The sequence below is a fragment of the Ciconia boyciana genome, chromosome 1 (assembly GCF_034638445.1).
Source record: "Ciconia boyciana chromosome 1, ASM3463844v1, whole genome shotgun sequence".
NCBI lineage: Eukaryota > Metazoa > Chordata > Aves > Ciconiiformes > Ciconiidae > Ciconia > Ciconia boyciana.
In genome coordinates, this window is record NC_132934.1 from 109501876 (window position 1) to 109523460 (window position 21585).

General features: G+C 40.1%; 2 protein-coding genes across 3 annotated transcripts in view; both read right to left on the reverse strand.

Annotated features, from left to right (window-relative positions):
* The window catches only part of SAMSN1 (SAM domain, SH3 domain and nuclear localization signals 1), a 161806-nt gene extending 159456 nt beyond the window's left edge, over positions 1 to 2350 (reverse strand). For both annotated transcript variants that reach the window (XM_072851789.1, XM_072851779.1), the window contains exon 1: positions 2233 to 2350. The gene's annotated coding sequence lies outside the window, so the exon portion shown is untranslated. The remainder of the gene's footprint in view (positions 1 to 2232) is intronic.
* Positions 2351 to 18084: 15734 nt separating this feature from the next.
* NRIP1 (nuclear receptor interacting protein 1) overlaps positions 18085 to 21585 on the reverse strand; it is a 108134-nt gene continuing 104633 nt past the window's right edge. Inside the window, exon 4 of the transcript XR_012046145.1 lies at positions 18085 to 18797. The gene's annotated coding sequence lies outside the window, so the exon portion shown is untranslated. The remainder of the gene's footprint in view (positions 18798 to 21585) is intronic.

The following is a 21585-nucleotide window of genomic DNA, read 5'->3' on the forward strand; positions in this document are numbered from 1 at the left end:
CACATGAGTAGCTCTGCAGTACACAAACTCACGCTCACGTTGACACTTTCCATCCATCCACGCGCTCACATGCGTACACACTCATGCTGACTTTACATATTCTGTCTCTGTGTATGAACTGTGAGATTGCAGGGGGGGCTGGTAGCAAGATTTCCCAATGCTTGTTATGATAAACATCCTGCTATCAATTGCCTGTAACTTTGCCAAACTTCTCCTGTCTAGCTCCAGCTGAAATTTTCTGTGCCAACTATATACCACAAGCCGAATGCTTTTTGGAAAACCTCTGCACTGAAACAGTTCAGACAGACAGTTCAGTGATCTGGATCAGGGAAAAATGCACTGTTGAGTCTATGCTGAAAAAAAAAGAAAATCTGGCTAACCTGCTAGTAGAGATGCTCTTACTAATCCCATACTTTGCAGCAGGAATTTAAGCTTGTCTGGAGGAGTTGGGTCTTTATTCCAAGAGTGCTTTTTGCCACCCACATGAAAAATTGCCCACTTTGGCCTAGTGACCACACTTTGAAGCCTCCTACCTTGCAGCTGAAAATCTGGAAAACCTTCAGAGCTAAAAGTTGCAAAGGGAGCAGGGGAAACCCTGCTGAGCCTCCAGATTGCTCGGTACCACTGGTGTGGCAGGGGATGAACCAGCTCAGCCTGAGCATGAGACTTTGCCATGGTTTTCATGCTCCCCTCCAAGGCCAGGGCACGATGAAAGGATTCACCCTGCTCCAACGGCGGAGCAGAAGGAAGCTGCCTTTCATAAGCATATCCCTCCTTCTCTCCCACTGCACCCTGAAGAGGAGGCCATGTCCCGATCCAGGAGGAAGGCACCCGGCTGGCCAAGGCTCAACAAGACCCACTGCTCAGTTTAAGGCCTCACATAACAAAATTCATGTTTAAATTTACATTTAAGAAATAAGAAAATTAATAAAATTTCTTTATGTGGCAACTCAAGTGTTCTTCCCTCCACTATGTTTTTTGACTAATAGCAGTGTCTACTCATAATTTCACTTTTCCAGCATACAAACAGTAGCCTGAGTGCTTTCCTGAGTCAGGACTTCATAGACACAGGGCAACACTTCTTTCAGATTCAGTACAGCATATTTAATTCAGACTTGCTGTGACAGTCCTACCCCAAGCAGGAATATATCGGACACCTCTGTGGAGGCTTAACAGCAAGTGCTTCTGGCCACTGGGCCCACGCGGTCGTTAAGCATCCCTCTACTTACAGTTTTGGTCCCCGCACATCCCAGGGTGGGTCTCTGTGAAAACTGCTAAGGGGCACAGATGATGTCCCCAGCTGGTGGTAGTGAACAGTTAATACTGAATGGCCTTTTATTATTCTGTTTGCATATCGACCCTCACAGACACACCTCTGGAAGGAGGGCTATGGGGTGGTTCCTTCCCAGCCTCCTTGCAGGATCCTACTGCGGGTTTCCCAAGGATGCCCACTCCTCCATCCCCACTGTAGGCACATCCCAGTACAGGCATGCCCACACCCACGCAGCTGCAGGGGTGAGCCTGTGCCTGCGTCACCAATTACAAACCATGAGGATGCTTTCAGCGTGATATGTGATCTGATCACAGAGGCCAACTCCTGCTCCCTGTTTCAATGGCATCAGGTGCATCTACACAGACATTTCAGTCCAGAACAGGAGGGCGCTTTGGAAGTGCATCCCTTCATCACCTCCACTTCTTGCCCTCTGGTTCGCACTGTCGGGAGGTCACAGAGCACATGAAATAGATTCTTCCAGGTTAAAAATAGACCAGAAAATAAACTTAGGAGTACTCATGATGTGCTCCTGCCACTATGGGTGTTTGGCTCATGGGATCAGGCCAGAGCTAGTCTGAAATATACCCTCTGCATGCATACAGCGTGAATATCGGGTCCTACCACACTAACTGTTTCACTCTGCAGATCTATTTGAATTGCATCACACTATCTGGTAATGTAGCCAATATTTTTAAGCAGTAGAAAAACAACAAAAACCAATTGAAAACCAGGCTAATATGGTGCCTTTCCAAGCAAAGGTGCTTTTTAGCCAAAATTTTCAGTCTTTTGTCTTCCAGAGTTCTTTTCACCAGGACATATAGGATGATCCCCTAAATAACTATTTGATTTGTGTATTTGTTTGAAGAGGGATTTTTTTTCAGTGTTCAGCTGGCTTTAATCAAGAGGTTTGAAAAATCTTCCAAATTCAAAACTTTCAAGAGGCATGCATCCATACTTACCATAACATCTAGCCAGCCTCAAAATTTTTCTGCTAATCTTCTAATAATCCTAATGCAGCAATTTCATGCTCTAGCACATCTGCTTCCAAAAGACATTTTGCAGTTTTTTCTGATTGCGTTTCTGCATCTAAAGAAAACTGAAATAAATGTTACAATTTACATTGAACACTGTTGAGTTCCTAGTGGAGAAGACAAATGATTGCTATGATTGGGAACACCATGATATGCAATAAACATTTAGGGAACCATAAGACATAAACTCACTTGTATTCTTCCTTTTCTTATGGTGAAAAAATCGAGAGGATACCAATTATTGACATTTTGCCCCAGAAGCTTACGGCTTTCTCTTACGGGAAACATTTTCATTCAATATTCCTTGTATTTTTTTTCAGCTAAGTTCTTCTATCTCTGACTACATGGATTCACAATAATTCTATTTTACACCCCAATAACACTAATGCTAGGAGGTTTAAATGAAGCTTTTACTGCTTCCCACATTATTCCCCAGACTAGTTCATAGTAAATAGTATCCCTGACAAACAACTGACCACAGATAATCTTCATCTTGCTGAGACAAGAAGCAAAGATTTTTTTCTTTCATTTATGTTATAGCCATGAGAAAGTAAAATTTATGTGCTCAAATACAGAATTCATAATGCTACTTGTTTGATTATTTCCTAGTCAATAAATCCATAATCTCCTGGGCTGCTGAGTATCACTATGTTTAATGCTTGAGGAAGTAAAGCCCAGTTGAATAAAGAGATAAAATACCTCCACTCTGTAAGGAAAATTTTGCTAAGGGGCAACACTAAAATATTGGTGTATGTCCTAAGGGTAAAACCCAACGCAGTCTGAATTACAAACCCTGCTGCAGTGTCTGACAGATTCATGGATGCTTCTCACTTTTGCTTGCCTACTGTACTTGCCAGTTCCTGGGAAATAGTTGTCTCTGTCACTTTTGTATCCAAACAATATCCCCCTTGAGTTTTAACTGCTACACAAATAGAAATATGACATAAAGGACAAAGGATAATTTTGGCCTGCTGACATTTTTTGTGTCCGTGGGTTAAAGAAAGTTAATAAGAGAGTTTACTGTGTGTACCACTTGCACACTAAAAACGTTCCTCAAGAGGTTAAAAGTTCAAAGTTGAGTCAAAGTCTGCACTGCTTCTGCTCTTCCCTTTTAATTATCTGAGGTCAGGAAGTTAATAATACCAGAAATCCCCAGTAGAGACCTCTTGCTCAGTGTATGAACTTTAAACTTGTTCAGTTTTTTTCAAAGGGTAAAAAGTTCAGTGAAAACACAGTGGATTTTCCCTCTGGTCTCCACCAATTCAACCTCAAGGGTTAAAAGTTTAACTGTAAAAGAGGAACCTTTGTTCTCTGAGCTACATTTACAGAGTTCACTTATTAAAAGGTAAAGATTTCAAACAGCAGCTCAAGTCCAAAGTGATTCTTTTCCACAATGATGAAAATATTGCAATAAAAGAAAGTCCTTTGATCTGTTATCACTTCCCTCAGAAGTGACTGTCAAAACTTATTTTTCTCTTTATTTTGAACTTTGGACGAGTAATGGAGCCACATGGGTCCCTAAGGCCACGTATATCTGTTAAACATCAACATGCTGCATTTATGAATTTGTCCTATATTTTTCAGCCAGACAATATCTTTTCCCTACTGAAACATTTACAGCAGATGTTTCTCCACCAGGACTTTTTGCACAGTTTATTTCACACAAGCTCAGGTTCACCAGTTCTGTCAATGGTGAATGTGTCAAGTATAGGTGTTTTCATTATCTTCATTCTCTAAAGAATAAGGTCCTCATGCTGACCTCTTAGCAACTATGCTGCTGGAAAATATACAAAACAGTTAATCTAAAATATATCTGTTTTTATGTAACAAGTTCAGACTTGTGCTATGGGAGTTCCCTGAGGGGTATTCAATAGGTGCAAAGAGACTGATACTAATTGGTGCGGGTCAAAAGGTTTCCAAAAAGAGGAAAAACCAACAAAAATGTTACTTTTGTTTTTAGTATTTATCCTGTGTCTAATGGCCAGGATAAGCATTTATAAAACCGAAATAGGAAATGTGCTTGGCTTGGAAGATAATAGATTGCTATACATGAATTTGGGATAACTGCAGTCTTAAAAAACAACAAATTCTAATTTGGGCTGTCCTTAGGGAATTTCTCATAATGTGAGTTTCGGATTGCCATGGTGTGAGTTGTCTTTTTATTAAAGATCAGCTTATTAAAGTTCAAATATTCCCAGAACAGTTCCATCCTGCTTCCTTTATAAAGAAGTTGAAGCTCAGCATTTCAGTCTTGCTGTATCCACAAGCAAAAATCTCTCACAGTGTGCCTGAAAGTGCTGCTCTGACCGATACCTGTGACTCTGTTCTTTGATACAAACCTCAGCAAAATCAATACGAGCTCTCACTTCAGCATGCTTTAGATCTGACCATCTCACTCTCAGAACATAACTGAGGATTTTTTTTCCTCATCCTGCTCCACCCGACCCATGCTTTGGAGGACGATTCAGTTTTGAGAAATTAAGCTTTAAATCTAACTCAGCTCTAGAATTTCTTTCACTGGGATATAACCCACACTTTGCATTTCCAGGCCTTTCTCATAGAATAATGTTCACTACTGTGTCTATAAAATAACATGCACTTTGCAAGGGACCTGCAAATCTTCACTATTAGGAAGCTTGTCCTAAACTGCCCTTTTGATTTTTAGTTTTCCTACAGACTTTGCATGACCTGTTATTCCATTTAGCCTATTATTCATCAAACATCTCTCCTTTATCATTTTGGTCACTTGTTTACACTGTCAGGTGAAGACTGGAGAAAAAATAAGTTTTCCTTGAGTATTCTGAGAAACATTTTCTCTCTCCTTTATGTGATCAGCAATTCACTCCAACACATGAGCTGTTTCAAGTTCAGTTCAGTAGGGAAGTTTTACTATTTTGGCAGAACTAGCTTACTAGGTCCAGCGGTCCCACAGTTCAGCTAATGATGGTGACCTCACGAGAGGGTCTAGTTGGGCCAGCCCAGCTGTATTTACATCAGTCTCTCCAAAGAGGGTGCTTGGCACTAACTCTGCATGACCTTCTTAGCGAGCTCCGTTCAAACCCCAAACTCACAAATTCACAACAGATTCTGTAGGTTACAGGCCATCCAGACAGAGGAAAGGATGACTGAATCTGATTATGAAACCATTTATAAGAATTGCAGTAGGTAGCATAGCATAATTTTTTTATTGGAAGAGGTCCCTTTTGGACATAATTGTCATTTTACTCAACTAATTATTATTGTGCTTAATACCAAAAAAGAAGCAGACTGTTCAATACAGCTGACACTGACGATATTTGTGCAAAGCATGACTGTTTCACAAATATAGTCTGAGTTCAAGTGATTCCAGGACCAAATTGAATACCTGGCAATCAGAGCTCCATAAATTATCATTTTAAATGGAGCGTACTTTTTCAGCTTCAGCGAGACACGAACTATTCTAGTTCACTTTTGCTTCTCTATCAGTCTCCACATAGGCCCTTTTGCCTTTAACTATAGCTGTTCCATGTCTCAGCTCTGCCTTTCTACAGGCTAACTCAAACAGGCTTTTGCTGTGTCTTAACCTTCAGGCTAAAAAATTAAGTTGTTGTTTTTCTTTGCAGTAAAATAAACTTCATGGGCAAAATTGCTAACACATACTGTACTCTCCTGAAGCTGGGTTGCTGGGGTTTTTTTGATAGTGCAATTGTAGCCACAGAGTTCAAAACCAGTACTTCAGAGAGTTTCTTTACTCATCTCTGCCATCAACTCACCCCCTTCACATGCGTGCATCTATACAAAAAGCACTTCTGACTGCAAAATTCAGCCTCTGACCACCAGGATAGGAGAAGTGCTTTCTAGAACAACAGCTCTGACCCACGAGCACCATCAAGTTGCATTGGGAAGAGCAGAGGATTACGCTTCCCACCTGCCTTCCTGGCTGGCGAAACAGCCAAGTATTTCTGCTCTGTGTATTAATATACTATGCAGTAGTTTAAATTAAAACAAATCAGCCATGAGCTGTGGTAGCTTATATGCAATCACACATTCAGGTCTGTTGCCTCTGCATCAAGGGTGATGACCTCCCACTGAAGAATGGGGAAGGGTGTTAACCTTTGAAATTTCACCAAAATGAGTCACTGGCACTTGTGAGAAGAGCCCTGAATGACACACTATACTTGGGGGGGAAGGTGAGGGGTGGTTATTGGCTGTTTTCATCATCTCTGCACTTTGTCATGACTCTACGGTTTGTTTCATTTGCAATTCCTCCTTCTAATTCTCTGCTAAGTCATTCTGCACCACTTGTGCCCTTTTACTGTAAACCTAACTGACAAAGCTCTGTCCCTTGCCCTGCAGGAACATACTGCCATGATAGATACTAGGAAAAATCAAAGTAATTTGAATGTCGTTCCTACAGAGAAAGCTCTTCTGGAGGAGATGCTCCTCATGACATATTCTGTATGAGAAGAGAAGAAGAGAACATAGATTCAATCACCATATGCTACAAAAAGCCACCCACAGATAGCACATAATCTGATGCTATAGCCCCTAAGTTTAGACCTAATGGGTCCCTTTGAACAAATTGATTTTTCCTCATAATGTTGCTCCTGCTCGTCTAAAATGGAAACAGCCAAGAAAAATAGCTGGATGGTAGCTGCCCACAGTACATTTCACATGAAACTTGTAAAAGATCAGTCACAAGGCAGTGAATAGCAGACTGCTACCTACAGACAGCTCTAACAAGCACTTTGGGTTCTTATTATTCTTTTATTGTAGCATTTTCATGGCTATTATTTTACTAGACTGGACCCACTTAATAAAAGGATAATTTATCTTGTGAGTGGATGATCAGATTATCTATCTGACAGCTGCAGACAAAGGTGATGTGAAAAGGGAAAGATCCTCCTCTGGACCTGAATCCTTCTACAGGTGATTCATTTGCAATCTCTGTAGCCACGTACAACAGGTCTTATGGGAAGGGTAGGATTAAGTTGATGTTAATGCTAATTTAATTATTTACTAAGTCAGAGGAGAGAAAAATCTCTTCTTCCCTTATGAATACAAACTCTCTTCTGAGCTCAGAGTCTGGTGTGCTGACCACCATTAGGAGCATGGTTACACTTGCAAAAATTATGTCCCATGCAACCAAGAGAAATGAAAGGTCAGAGTTTTAAAATAATCCCTCAAGACCCAGAGCTCTGAAGTACTGAGCCTTTTGCCCTTTCAAGAACAGCAACAAACTGAAATTCTTCAGGGTGTGAAAAAAGTCTGAAGTAAGCTTTGCAAATGAAAACACATGGCATGTCCTTTTTCTCCCATGCAGGGAGCACACATGTAGGGAACAACTTGGTTCAGTTTGGAATGTACTGGCCATTGAAACACAGTTTCTTCTAAAGACATAGCTGAGTTAAAAGAGTAGACCTCAATTAAAGCAGAAGGATGAGCACAGACAATACTAAAATGGCTACATACTCTCATCAGAACCAACTGTGAGATGAGTAGTCCTGAAACAATGGAGTCTTCCAAAAAACCCCCCACAAATTATCTTAAACACACAGCTTTTGCAACCGACTTTCATGTTAGCCCTCTTATTCCTTTTACAGACAAAGAACATTGAAGGTCATTACAGCAAAGAGCTCCAGGCAAATTTCTCAAAGAAGTTCACAACCCCTCATGAAGACAATTCACTTCCATAAATTATTGGGTGATAACTAGTATGAACATTGAAAAGATTTCAGCAGTACCCAGTGGAAAAGAAAAATCTGCTTTGAACTATCCAAAAATATAAGCAAGCCATGTAGAAATAATTAATCATATACGACCCATTACAATTAAAAGTGTATTCTTAAATAGCTTCTTGATTGAGAACAAATGCCTCATTAATCTGGAACATATCGACTTAGGAACACAAGAAATGTCAAGTAGAGAATGATGACCGACATGACATGGGACTCCACATGCTGCATGTGCTCCATCTCAAAGGCTCACAGAGAACAGTCAATGCAAAGGTCAGTGGATGTGGTGAGGTGGAAAAAAAATCCCCTGACATTTGATTTTTTTAAAGGCAGATTATTTCATTGTAGACCACTAAACATTATAGGAGTTCTAAAGTGGTTGCATTACCATCCCATCTCCTATTGTTTTCAGACATGCCTTCTACCACAGTATTTCTCTGGGAACATTTCTACTGCTATTATGTTTTTAAAAAATTGTTTTGTTGCAGCTGTATCTTACTGTATGTCCACATAATACTTTCTAGGCAAATGTGAGCTTGCCCTGTCCATGATACAAGTGAATTAAGAGGGGTGCAACCACACTGGAACAACTCCAAACCTGATCCAATACATCTTACCTTTCAGCAGGGTTTACTGTCCTGGGCTTGGTACCATGTTATTCAGTTGGCAATTATGTTGTTCAACACAAGGTAAGCTCTTGGAAACCTCCTTTTAGACTGAAACATATGCTTTAAAAAGGCTTCACCATTCAATGTTATAAAACTTCATTGCTAATTTCTCAAAGGTCATAGTCTAACATAAAAATCTTTCACTGTTACAACACTGTAGTTTAGAGAGGAAATTTTCATTTCAATAATATTTTTGCAGTAGAATCTCTGGTGCAAAAAGCCTAAGAGTGTTTTTCCTTAAAAATTTAATTCCGTTGGTAGGTTTCACCCAGGGAGTCAGAACTGGCTATGGTGGCAAAACCAATCTTTTCAGGTCTTAATTACACTACCACCAGCAGGCCTTGGTAGCAGAGCTGCATCAGCAGACCTCTTTCAGCTGTAAATTTGGCCTTAGACAATTAGGCCATTTGGTCTCAACACCAGTTTGAAATAAAGAGGGTTTATATAGCTGCCTTGCAGCTTTGAAAGCTCAGCTAGCACCTCTTCTTTCCTGTTGTCTACATGAGGAAGGCCCTGAAGTGTCCATTTGTGGCTTGCCCTGCCACCATGTATATGCTGCCATTTTCCTGCCATGGCAAGATGTCACCTTTGACAAAAATGCAGATTCATGTCATGTTTCCAGTTTCTCAAAAGCAAGAGAACTTTCTGTAAAACCCAAAAGCATATATGGGGAAAATTTGGATTTTGCTGAAAAGTTGTTTCCTGGTTCAGAAATAATTCCACTGTACTAACGTTGTCCCTCTGGCTGAACTGCAGCAATAGAGCACAGGAGTTCTCTGGTGAGCTGTTTATGGAAGCTGATGATGATCTGTCTCATATCTTTATTCTTCTCTATGTCCCAGATTGTATTTGCTATTATACAGAGTGAAGTTCAGGAGATTTGTTGGACTGGGGTTAAACCTGTTACTATTTCAAAATTTTTTAAAATTTATTCCAATTCAGTTTCTGTACGGTACAGTAAAGTGTACAGATACTTATGCAATCATGTTTAAATTGCCTGAAAAGGAGGAGGTTTATAGAAAAAAATAAAATTTTACAAGCATGGGGAAGTGTCTTGCCTGCACCAGCTGTCCAATCAGAGGATAATGCACTTCAGCATAATTTACCTTTCACACATAACCAACAAGACTTCAGAAACAAGTACTAAAATCAAAATCTCACAGAAAGCTTGATTTAAATGAGAAACATTGAAGTAATGCTTTGTCAAATAATTCTGAACAACAAATGCATTAAAGGACATCGCAGACTTCACAGAGCTATTCCATGAACAGAGAACAGCTACATTCATCAAATAAAGTACTAATTGAATGTAAGTCATTCTAACCTCTCTGGATATTGTGGCAGGAAGATTTTTCTTATCACTTTCATTTTTCAGTGACATAGTTAAAAACGTTTAAAAACATATTCTGAAAATAGTACTATAATTGGATCATGCTGTTTATTTTACTGTAGCTCATCTAGAGGTCTCTTACGCTTTTCCAGCCTAGCAGTTCCCTTTGGGGGGAGCCTTAGCTCCCATCACTCACTCACCATCATAGAGGTTGCTGTGTTTTCACTGGTGATCAGAGAAATGGGAAAAAATTGTCAAGAATACTGTATTCTGATAAAGCTGGGTGTAGGCAACAAGGTTCTCAGAAACAGTTGTGTAGTTCAATACTGTCAGGTGAAATGTGGGACCACAGCAGGGGCTAGGCAACTATTAGTTTATTGATCATATATCCATACTCCAACCATGCGGGGGGTTGCAGGGGAAAAGTGGATGGTTGGGTCAGGTGTCCAGTTGGAGCTCAGCTCAGGGACATCCCTGCCTCAACTTATATATTTTTTCTTTTTAACAGCAGATTACATATATCATGCCCACGTGGTTACACAACAAACAATACACCGTTGCAATAAATAGAAGCTAGGGTCACCATGACCTGATGATCGTCAGCAGTGGCAGGATGTTCACTCCGTGAACTGGGACGAGATAGCGCATGCCGAGCCATGTCCTTGACTCCTTGCCAACCTCCCGAGCCCTCCCCTTGCACTGGGTGCCATTGCAGAGGACGTGTATTACTAAACTGAGTTCAAGTTTTCAGATGCAGGGTAGGAAAAGTGAGTGAAATTCTGTGACCTGTTCCCTATACCTTCATCTGTAACGATCTCCTCAGTGTATAGGATCAATCTCTCTTGGATCCTTGCACTTCTCTCCTTCCAAACAACGTCCAAACATTGTCTTTCCTCTTACAGCACCATATGATGCCCAGTGGATATGTCTGTTTTGGCTCCATTGGTTCATCACCATGAACTGATCAATTATCTGCCACGTGACTCCACTGAAATCTATTAACATTTGTCAGTAATTTAAATATGTGAGCATATTTTAAAAACAGACTTCATTTTCACACATGCAAACTTTACTAGGTGATAGTAAGTTACAGTTTAAAATAAATCCTCAATAATCTATTACTGCAGTTAAATTTAATCCTTTAAATAAACTGCAGAAAATCAGAGACAAAGGTGAGAAGGATACTGAGGTAAAAGAAAGTCTACAGAGAGATGATATGCAAAGAAACTAGTAAGAAAAACTTTCTCATGTACTACCCACATGTGCCATCTGCATGGCTCTTGAATCAGAGTTTAGGGTATTTTCTTCTGTTATTTGAGTTTCAAGGAAACCATATTTGGCAGATTTTAGAAACGCTTTCTTCTCCGTACATAACAATGCTGCCGATGGTCCTTGGGTGGATCCAAATTTGGTCGTGCTGAATACAGTGTACAGCACACACCTCTGCCAAACCATGCAGAGAGCCCCTCAAGCAGCAGAAACGTATGCCTGCCTCACCAGAAAGGATCAGGCTGCAGCATTTTTAAGAGAACAGTCTGGGCTTTTCAGTTTTAGTCAGATCCTTATCATTTTGCTAACATGAATTTTAAGGGGTGACACTGATTTTTTTCATATTGAACATCATCTTTTTGTGCTGAACTATCTTCTTTTGGTTGACACTGTCTTATAATTGGTCTAATATTTATTAATACCTCTGGTGTTCATCATGGCAACTTTAATCATGATGACCTCATTTGGTGTTAATCTAGGTGTCATATACAAGTTTGTAGAAATTCCATTGTAATCCAGCATTAATTAGTTTACTGTTCCTGCCAATTCTGATGGAAAATTTAAGCCCTACAGCACAAAAATCATTCTGAGAATTGTTGAACTCTTGTGTACTCTCTGCATACTTGTTAAGAAGTTTAATGACTATTGTTATTGCTTTTATTAAGTTATTTGCTTAAAATATATTTCAGCTGTCTCATAAACCAACATTAAAATGTTTACCATGACTTGCTTCATAGTAACATAAGTACAATAGCTGTCAATTATCTAATGCTTAAACAGCTTTGAACAGCAGTTTAAGCCAATCCAACTAACTTTGTACTGAGACAATTTAGGAGAATTCATACCCCTTCCAAGGTACCTCTGCTCTTCCGTTCAGCTTGGGGGGTGGCCGTGCAGTGGCCAGTAACATCTTAAACATGCAGGGTTGTGTTTGCAGTCATTGGCTGACCATGGCCTTAGGCTCCTAAGTACTCAATTTAATTTTAAAACTGAGACTTCAAATAACATTCCAGATGTCTTTCAGCAAATCAGGGACTTACGTACTGACTGGCTGAAAATGGTATTTATAATTTCTTACCTTTTCTCCCGTTCATAGCTTGTCCCTCCAAATATTAAACCTGAACCACAACTAAGACTCTTCTTTAGCTGTCTGTGTTCTATTGTTTTCTGTCAGCTTCTTATTCCTTGCATTACACAGTTGTTCATTTGATGTTCCAAATCTACTAATAGCATTTCTCAATAAATCCAGGAATAAAATGTATTTTAAAAAACTTACGGTATTGGTGTTATGGTGTCTTTCACTACCTTTCATATGAAATTCTAACAGAGTTAAAGGAGATTTCAGTTTTCTAATTAGGTTTCTTTCATAACACCATTGTATCGGTAACAAAGCCTAGATGGCACATTATGAGAGCATGACAGTGGAGTAAGAGAAGACATATCCATGGAGTAGGATTCAGGAAAAATAGATCTCAGTTACAGACTTCTTGTATACTATGACTCATTCAAGCATACAGCCCTTTCCCATGTCATGGATTTTGCCATCTAAAATGAAGAAGAAATTATGTTGAACTTGTGGAGTTTCCATACATCTGTCAGAGTAGATGATCAAGCTTCTGCACCTTACAGAGTCCATAAAATTGAAGTGCAAGCTCATGTGGCACCTTGAAAGAAGCATGCTCTGTCTATGTTTTACTAATGCTTCTTAAGAAGTCACCCAAGCATAAATAAGCCATGGTATTTCACACATAGTCCCACTCAGGATAATAAAACTCAGCACTGCATAGAGACCACAGTCCAGCTTCCACCTTATAACTTTACAACTTAACTCTGGTGTCCTGAATTGTGCCATGTTCTAGTCTAGAGACACAGACAAACAGACCAGACGTCCCTTTTTGACCTTCTGCTCTCTGATGCCCTTACGAATTACACATCTAAACCACCACAGGCTCAAACTTCAGAGCAAAACTCAGGTAAAAGCTTTACGTCTCAGAAAATACCTCTGAACTAAGCTGTGCCTAGAAATCTCTCCAGCTCTGTAAATAAATGCCACTGAATTTTCAGTTATTTATAGCTATGTAATAGGGCAGGAATAATTGTCTCTTGGCTAGACAGATTCTTGGTAGCAACAAACTGAAATCACAAGAAGAAAGAATTCTATGCTCTTGACATCCCTTACATTACTATGTGTGATAAATTATTTCTACTACCTCCAAATACACTTACATTTTTTAAATACAGAAACTTGTACACCCAGGTTAAAAAAATCACAATTCTGCAATAGAAAGGAAACTAATTTCTTTTCATATGTGAAAATATGCATTATGTTGGATCAATGAAAGTGTTTCTACAGCAGACTCGAAAAGAATAACGAGACTATGAGAAAGACTGACAGCTGACTTAGGTATTCACTAGAAAATATTTAGCTACACAATTAACCTCGACTGGACGGCAAACTTTTAGATAGTCAAATAAAAAGAAAATTAATTCCACCCTAAAACTCTTCTATATAATTCCAGATTGCACCTATTTCATGTGCCTGCCAAGAAAAGCGTGCTGAAAGAGAAACCTATTCTCTCCTTCAGTCCAGCATTGGTTGAAAGTCCCCAGCCAGAAAGACAGTTACATCAGAAAAATTATGCTGTCTTGTAAAAAAAATGAAAAATCACAGTTTAACAGGGAAAAGGCTAATGAATGCTTCAATGGCATAGCAATAAGATTTTTAGGAAGTATTGCATGAAACCATACATTAAAAAGAACAGTGTTATCATAGTAATAATGTATAATTATCCCTTCACACTTATCTCACCTCAAATAGGCTTACCAAAGAAGGCAAGAACTAATACCCTTATTTTACAGCTAGCATACCACAGAGCAAAATATCACTCTCAAAGTTGTGTAGTAGAGCACATAATGAGCTCAGGCAGCCCGCACAACTTTGGCTTCACTGCATCACTCTGTTTCAGTAAATAAAAAAACCATACAAGATTATGTGCAGAAGAAAATAGTGTTTTACGGATCTCTGACTGCATGATGTGTCAAAGCCTTACTACAGAACTCTGCAACCTAGAGTACCTGTTTGCCAGTCTTCAGAGTCCAGGGAAAAGAAACAGTTTAAAAATGATAAGAGATGAGAAGAAATATATTATCCAGTTTCTAAAGTTGTTTCAATACTAAAATTTTGTAAAACAGCACCTATGTACCCCAGTACTTGCATACAAACTTAGACTTTATGTTACAACTATTCAGGGGCCCCATTCTTAGTGTATATTAGAATATTCAGCTATATCAACCTGCTTCCTTTATTTCTAAAAATGTTGAGTAAAGATTTATACTTACCATATTCATTGAAAACTTAGTGAAAATCCCAGCTAGCTAAATACAAACACATACATACCTGCAACATTACAGAAGTAAATGAGGAGGCTAATAATGAGCTAAATTCTAAGACAGTAGGATTGCAAAATGCCACCTGTTTTGCACAGGACTTTGCAATTTTGGGCATCTAAGTGCTGCACCAGGGCACAGCGTTATTGTTGCTATGTCTTAGCTGAGGGACATGGTAAAGTGCCATCCCTGAGAGCTAAAGGCACATCAGAAGGCATGTGCCTCACCAGCAACGTGGAGACTCATTAGAAGGCCAAAGATGGAGTCAGGTCATACTAGACAATGGACCACGGGGTTATAGGCCTGGGGAGGGATTTGGGCAACATCACAACCTGCAAGGAAGGGCTTGAATGACTTACAACCAGTAAGAAAACTCTAAGACTGAAATACATTTTAAGCATGTAATCTCCCATCATGTGGTATTATTCAGGAAGCTGCTTGAGCTTGGAGGTGACAGGGCTTATTCTCTTAGTCAGAGCTGGTGCGTTAGCAGGAGATTATTGCTGTGCATGTAACAGAAAAGGAAAAGGATTGCAGCGCTTGTGACGTAGGAGAGAAAGGAGGTTACGCAGCACGAGCCGGAGAAGGGAAAAGATCTACAGGCACAATGGAAGGAGCACGTGACGATCCCCGTGACTAATAATGAAAGGGCTGGCAGCCTCTCTCATAATAATAAAGATAAGTTGTTTAAAGTTGAAACCACAGTAACTGCATCTCAAAGCAAAAAGTCACTGAACGTTCATTTTGAGAGGAAAAAAAAAGTGTTAATTGTGAAATGTATGTTAGATTAGTAGCTTTGAGAGGAAGCTAAGCATTCCTGTATATTCCTGTACAGTTTGCTGTACAGGAATGATTCATTCGGATATGCAAAAATTGCTATGTTCACTTGATAGATGGCTGAAGTCCTCAAAAGCAACCTGGATAAGCTGACTCCATTGCTTTCACTAAGGCTGAACCTGTGCCATCATTTTTCAGAATCAATACCTAGAGATGCTTCCAAGGCATCACAATAGAATTTTGGCATTGTTACAAATGAGAAAGCACCCTCTCCAGATCTGCATGTGTGTGCTGCCTTTCAGGTAGACGTGAGCTTCTAAATCTTTCATCCCTCTTACAGCAACAAGAAAGAACTACTGTGCACTTCAGGCAACCAATGGGGATAGGGAAGGCATTTAATAAGGTTCACTGCAGTTTCAACACCCAATTTATACTTTTCCAAATGAGATAAAAAGTAATAAGGTTGCAAATCCCTCTAGTTAAGACTATCACATCACTGTATGCATAGAAGAGTAAGCAGCTGGTAATTCAAGCTACTGATTTACATTTACCAGACATATGAAAGGCTAGAATTTATTTCAAAAAAAATCGATATATGGATTAGTAAGGGTTTGGGGCATATAGGCTCTTGTCATAGTCATTCCAAGCGCTCTTTTGTCATCTTGTCACATGGAAATCAACTGAAGGATGGTTATTATTCTTTTTTATTGGAAAAGGCAGCAACAGCAGCAGCATGCCTGTTTCATCTCTGGGGATTTTCCCACATATTTTCTATCTTTGATTTTCAGTCTTTGGCTTTTGCACCGATCTTTCCTTGTAATTCTGCTACATTTTCTGCTTTATGTTCTTCTGGGCTCAGTAAGAGTTATGACACCCAGTCTATCTTTTTTAAGGACCTGCAGAGTTTTTAATAGTATAGGTGGGTTCCAAAACTTCATTATTGCTTCTTGACTGCACTACGCTTAAAAACCCAGACCATAAGATACATCTAAATCTGTTACCAAAAACTGTTTGACTTTTGCCCTGTATACTTCCATGCTCTGCTGCTTCTCTCTTGCAGAGATGCATTAACCCTACTGTGCTCTGAGACTGCTCTTGGTAGTTTGTCTGTACACCTTAGCTTTTACTGTTCTAGAGTTGAAATACTACCATAATGCCACTTACTGCCTGACTGCTGACCAGTTGGTTTTTCTTGGATGCCATGTCTAACCAGTCAACTTTGGAGTTATTTTGGAGGCTGGGAAGAAAAAGGTAGAGGGGCCGGGTAGCAGGGCAGCATAAACAGTTAAATAGGAGAAAGTATGGAAGAGATCTAACAGAGGAACTTCAGCTACTATAATTACCAGAGCTTCAATTTAACTGTGCTACACTGATTTTTGCAAAATGAGCTTCTTATCTATTAAAGATGAAGCTGAGAGCTTCAGTCTGTTGGCCTAGTTCCTTGCTAAGGCTATATCCAGAGATGCAGCATTCCTGGTGACTTTAACAGCATCATTCCATCAGAGTTTCTTTAAACCTTGGATATTTCATTTCACATTACCTCCATTATCCAGTTGCTTTGTTCAGCAGCTTTGAAATATTATATAACATCAATCTCTCTTGTCCCCTTGAATACAAAATATTACTATTAATCCTTTTGCAACTGTGAATCTAGGTTATATGATTTCTTCTGTAGACTTTTTCTAAAGTTGATAGAAAATGCAGAAAAGGTCTTTTCTTGATTTAAATTTTAGAACTTGTTCCAAATGTAAAACTACTCTATTGGCCTTTGGGCAGTATATCAAGTGAGGCAGACATATTTAAGCAAAACATTGGATGCACTGAAACTGATACAGTGCTGATACAGTCTTCTGGGCATTTTCAAATCTGTAGACTGAAATCATTATAGAATTTAGATGTGCATCAAAAATCTAAGGCTGAACTTCTTTGTGATGAGAAGCTTGGGGGTTTCATGTCATGATATTTCACAGACTCTAACTTCAGTGTTGTATCTCTTCTCACAAATTACTCAGAAGTTACTCAGGTAGGAAAAATATACATTCAGCCTAGTTGTCTCTAACACATGAAATACATGCTAAGTTTTTGGGAAATACTGTGAGAAAGTTTGTAACTACACTCTCTACATTCACATTAAGAAGCATCATAATCTAAGCCATTAAACCACTGATGATAAAATAAATTATATTCTTATTAAGGCTATGCATCTAAAAGCTGGTAAATGAAAAGTGACTTTGACTCAGTGGGCAAAGCTGCTAGAATTTCAAGTTCTGTAGATAAAAAAAAAGAAATCTTATCTTTCTCTGTGCATTGACTTTAATTCAGAACCCTGTTCAGGTCTGAATAAACTCAGTGAGCATTCTCCATTTATCTTCAGTGAGCTACAGGTCAAGCCCAGGAATCATGTTACAGCCAAAGAAGAGATACTATTGTACTGCCATTGTCTCTGCTGATGTAACAGGGTCCTGCGACTGAATAAGCTTCATTTCTGAAATTTCATAGCCTGCGAAATAGATCGACTATAATACTTCCAATGTAATAACTGTGAAAAATGAAAATCAGAAAAGTCCATTCTGGAAATGGAAAACAAAGTGCTACCACTTTTTAAATTTTTTTATTTTTATTTTATGGGACCTTCCTGAAGTGTGAAAACAACCCCAAACTTTCAAGGTTTAACAATACAAGGGCTGCAAACATTCAGAAGGTTTACAATATAATTGTTGTTTTGTTTCTGTCATGGAGCTTAACTAATATTTTATTAGTTGTCCAACAGGACTGACAATTACTGTTTGCCAGTCATCTCCAGCTGTTTTCACTTCCACCATCTGTACATACAATAATGTCAAAACAATCCAGTCTGGGATGAACAGGTATGGTTACAGGCCAAATATGCAAATTTTAGGTGACCAGAACATTATTATGGTTTATCTTTGATTAGCCTTTCTTCTCTTCTGGCCAATGGCTTGGCTGCGTGCTTCATCACAGAGAGTGAGGCTCCATTCAAAAGATTTGATGGAGATATCTGAATTCAAAGCCTTTTCCTGACACTCAGTAGTATTAATCTTACCAATTTGGCTGAAGATTTTCAGGGTGTCCTTAAAAGATTCAAGTAGCATCCTCAAGGTCATCCCCTTTATACTAACAAGCTGTGGAAAAAGACAAGTATGAGGATGCTGCAAACCCAGAAGGGATCTTGCCATGGCAGTTTTGACACATGGAAAGCTGCTGCAAGTTAGAAGCTCAGTGTTTGTTACAAAGCTATGCTAGTGGACATCCAAAATTTGGCATTAGCAGCATTGATGGAGTTGTTTGACTGCTGAATGTTTACTGAACGCCATCCCAGAGCAGCACCTGTGGAAAAGAGCAGAAAGTAAACATCAGAGCCTCGGCAGCGCATTGGGTACATCCTTCATTCCAAATATGATTTTGTTGATGATCAAAACAAGTTTTCTTCCCAAAAGAGATGTTGCATCCTCATATATCGTTGTCCTGGAGAGAGTGCTACCAAGGTAAACATGTCAATCACTTGGAACCCTGTTTCATCAACTGTGGCTGTGAAAAAGCTGAATACCTGCCTTAAGTCAGCTCGTACAATGACCTCCGTCTTCTATATACTAAGAGTAAGACAAATGTCTCTGGATGACAGCAAGGCAACTGAGGATAGCCTGATGACTTCCAGTGAATAGGCACGCCATCCTGCAATCATCAATGAACGAAGACTTCTGGCTGGTCCCTCCCTGGGCTGGGATCTCAGTCTGCTGAGGTTAAGCTGGTGACCTTCAGTTCTCTAGCGAAGGTGCATTACTTTATCATGCTCTGGGAAGCATTACCAAAGACAGAAAAATGAATAGGCTAGGTGCAAGTACAGAGCCTTGTTTGACTCTACTGGGAGCAAGAAACTACTTTAAAATAGAGAATTATGGGCTTCTATATCATCATGAAAGGAGCAGATGAGGTTATAGTCTATCAGAACAGCCTGGATTGCTGAGGACTTGTAGACTGCTGCATCTTGAACAAGAAAATTGAATAGTTTAGTCCAATTAGTAACACTTAGAGTATGAATTCTGATTCCAAGAAAAACTAAGATGCTGATTGCTAGAAGCTGAGAGGACATACTGGGAGAAGTAATAATGTATGCTTTGTCTCTTACAGTCACCCTTAAACATGCCCTAATAGCCACCCCAAGCCAAAATACTGGACTAAGATGAATCTTTCATCTTATCTAGTACAGAATTTTTTCAAATCTCTCTGCTTTTCCTAGTTTTGCCTGTCCAAGCATAATTATCTCAGTGTTATCAGACACAGTCCAGAAACTGCCTGGTCATGAGGCATCACTATCAGAGGGATGAACTCATGTTAAGAACAACCTGAACTAATAATTTCCAGAGTATAAATTGGAGGAAGATGCCAGGTAGGTCTCACATAATGGACAATCACATTTCTTCTTTTCCATAGCTATGCACTTAAAGCATCCTTAAAGTCTTCTACCACTTCTCCTTTTCCACATATTCGGGTGAATAGTGAAAGGGCAATGCACAGTAGCCTTCTGCTTCCACATGTAAGTATGCTAGCAGCTATCCCGCCATCCTTGGGGACATATCTTCTTGTAGCATTACTATATATAAGATTTCCATTTGATCACATTAATCATTGCATGAGGGAGATGGGAGGTGGCTGACTAAAGGCCTTATTCAACTGCCAAGATCAACTTCTTTTTCAGATAAAAAAATGCTACTCCAAGATCTGTCAAAGGAGTTAAAACTAGTAATGGTGGGACCCCATATAGAGATCTTTGCAGAAATATATTTGGTGTTGTATGTATTAGTACAGGACTGCATGTCCTCAGCCTTGCCTTCCTACTATGCATCTTCCATTCCCCAAAGGTGTTACGTTACACAAGGATTTATAATGTTCCTGCTTCTTGTGAAGTTTAACATGTGAGCTGTGCTAGACAGAGAGAGTCTGCTTGATCTCTTGACAATTTTAATCAGTCCATCTTGATGTCTGCTTTTAATATAGCCAGTTGGTGTTTTGGATAAGGCAAGTGAGGCATCTTTAAGATGTGCTGGCTGTTTTTTCTACACTGCTGCCCTTGCAGCTGTGCTGCTTGAGATGGAATAGAAACCGTGTCCAATATCAGGCAGACATGGGGGCTTCCCCCCGATGGCAAGGAGCCAAGCTGACCTGGGAACAGGCAGGGCCCTGCCACATAGAATTACACAGAATGGGTGAGGCTGGGAGGGACCTCTGGAGATCATCTGGTCCAACCCCCCTATCACATAAGGCCATCCAGAGACGACCACCCAGGACCATGTCCAGAGGACTTTTTAATGTCTCCAAGGATGGAGATTCCACAGCTTCTATGGGCAACCTGTGCCAGTGCTCTGTCACCCTCACAGTAAAAAAGCTTCTCCTTATGTTCAGGTGGAGCCTCCTGTGTTCCAATTTGTGCCCATTGCCTCTTGTCCTGATATTGGGCACCACTGAAAAGAGCCTGTCTCTGTCTTGTTTACACCCTCTCTTCAGATAATCAAATACATTGATAAGATTCCCCTGAGCCTTCTCTTCTCTAAGATGAACAGTTCCAGCCCTCTCAGCCTTTCCTCATAGGAGAGATGCTCCAGTCCCTAAACCCTCTTAGTGGCCCTTTGCTGGACTCTCTTCAGTATATCCATCTCTCTCTTGTTCTGGGGAGCCCAGAACTGGACCCAGCAATTCAGGTGTGGCCTTGCTGGTGCTGAGTAGAGGGGAAGGATCACCTCTCTTGACCTGGTGGCAACACTCCTCCTAATGCCACCCAGGATGGCATTGGCCCCCACCCTCCAGCCCCTGAACACAGTGGGCAGAACCAGGGGCAGCAGCAGGACTGACTGGCAACCCCAGAGGTGGCGAGGGGCTGCACTGGGGCCAGGGCGTAGCTGGGGGGTCCTGCCAGGAGCCAAAGCAGACTGGACTGGGGACACTACTGGAAACAGGTACAGGTGCCCAGAGGTGGAATGGGGCTCCCAGGCCCATGGGGAGAGGGTGGGGATCCCATGTGAGGATGCTTAAGGCCTCTTGGTGTCCTCAGGGTTTCTTCAAGGAAGGTTGGAATAGCAGGTTTGTACTCATTTTCATGAGCGTGACTACAGCTTTGGAT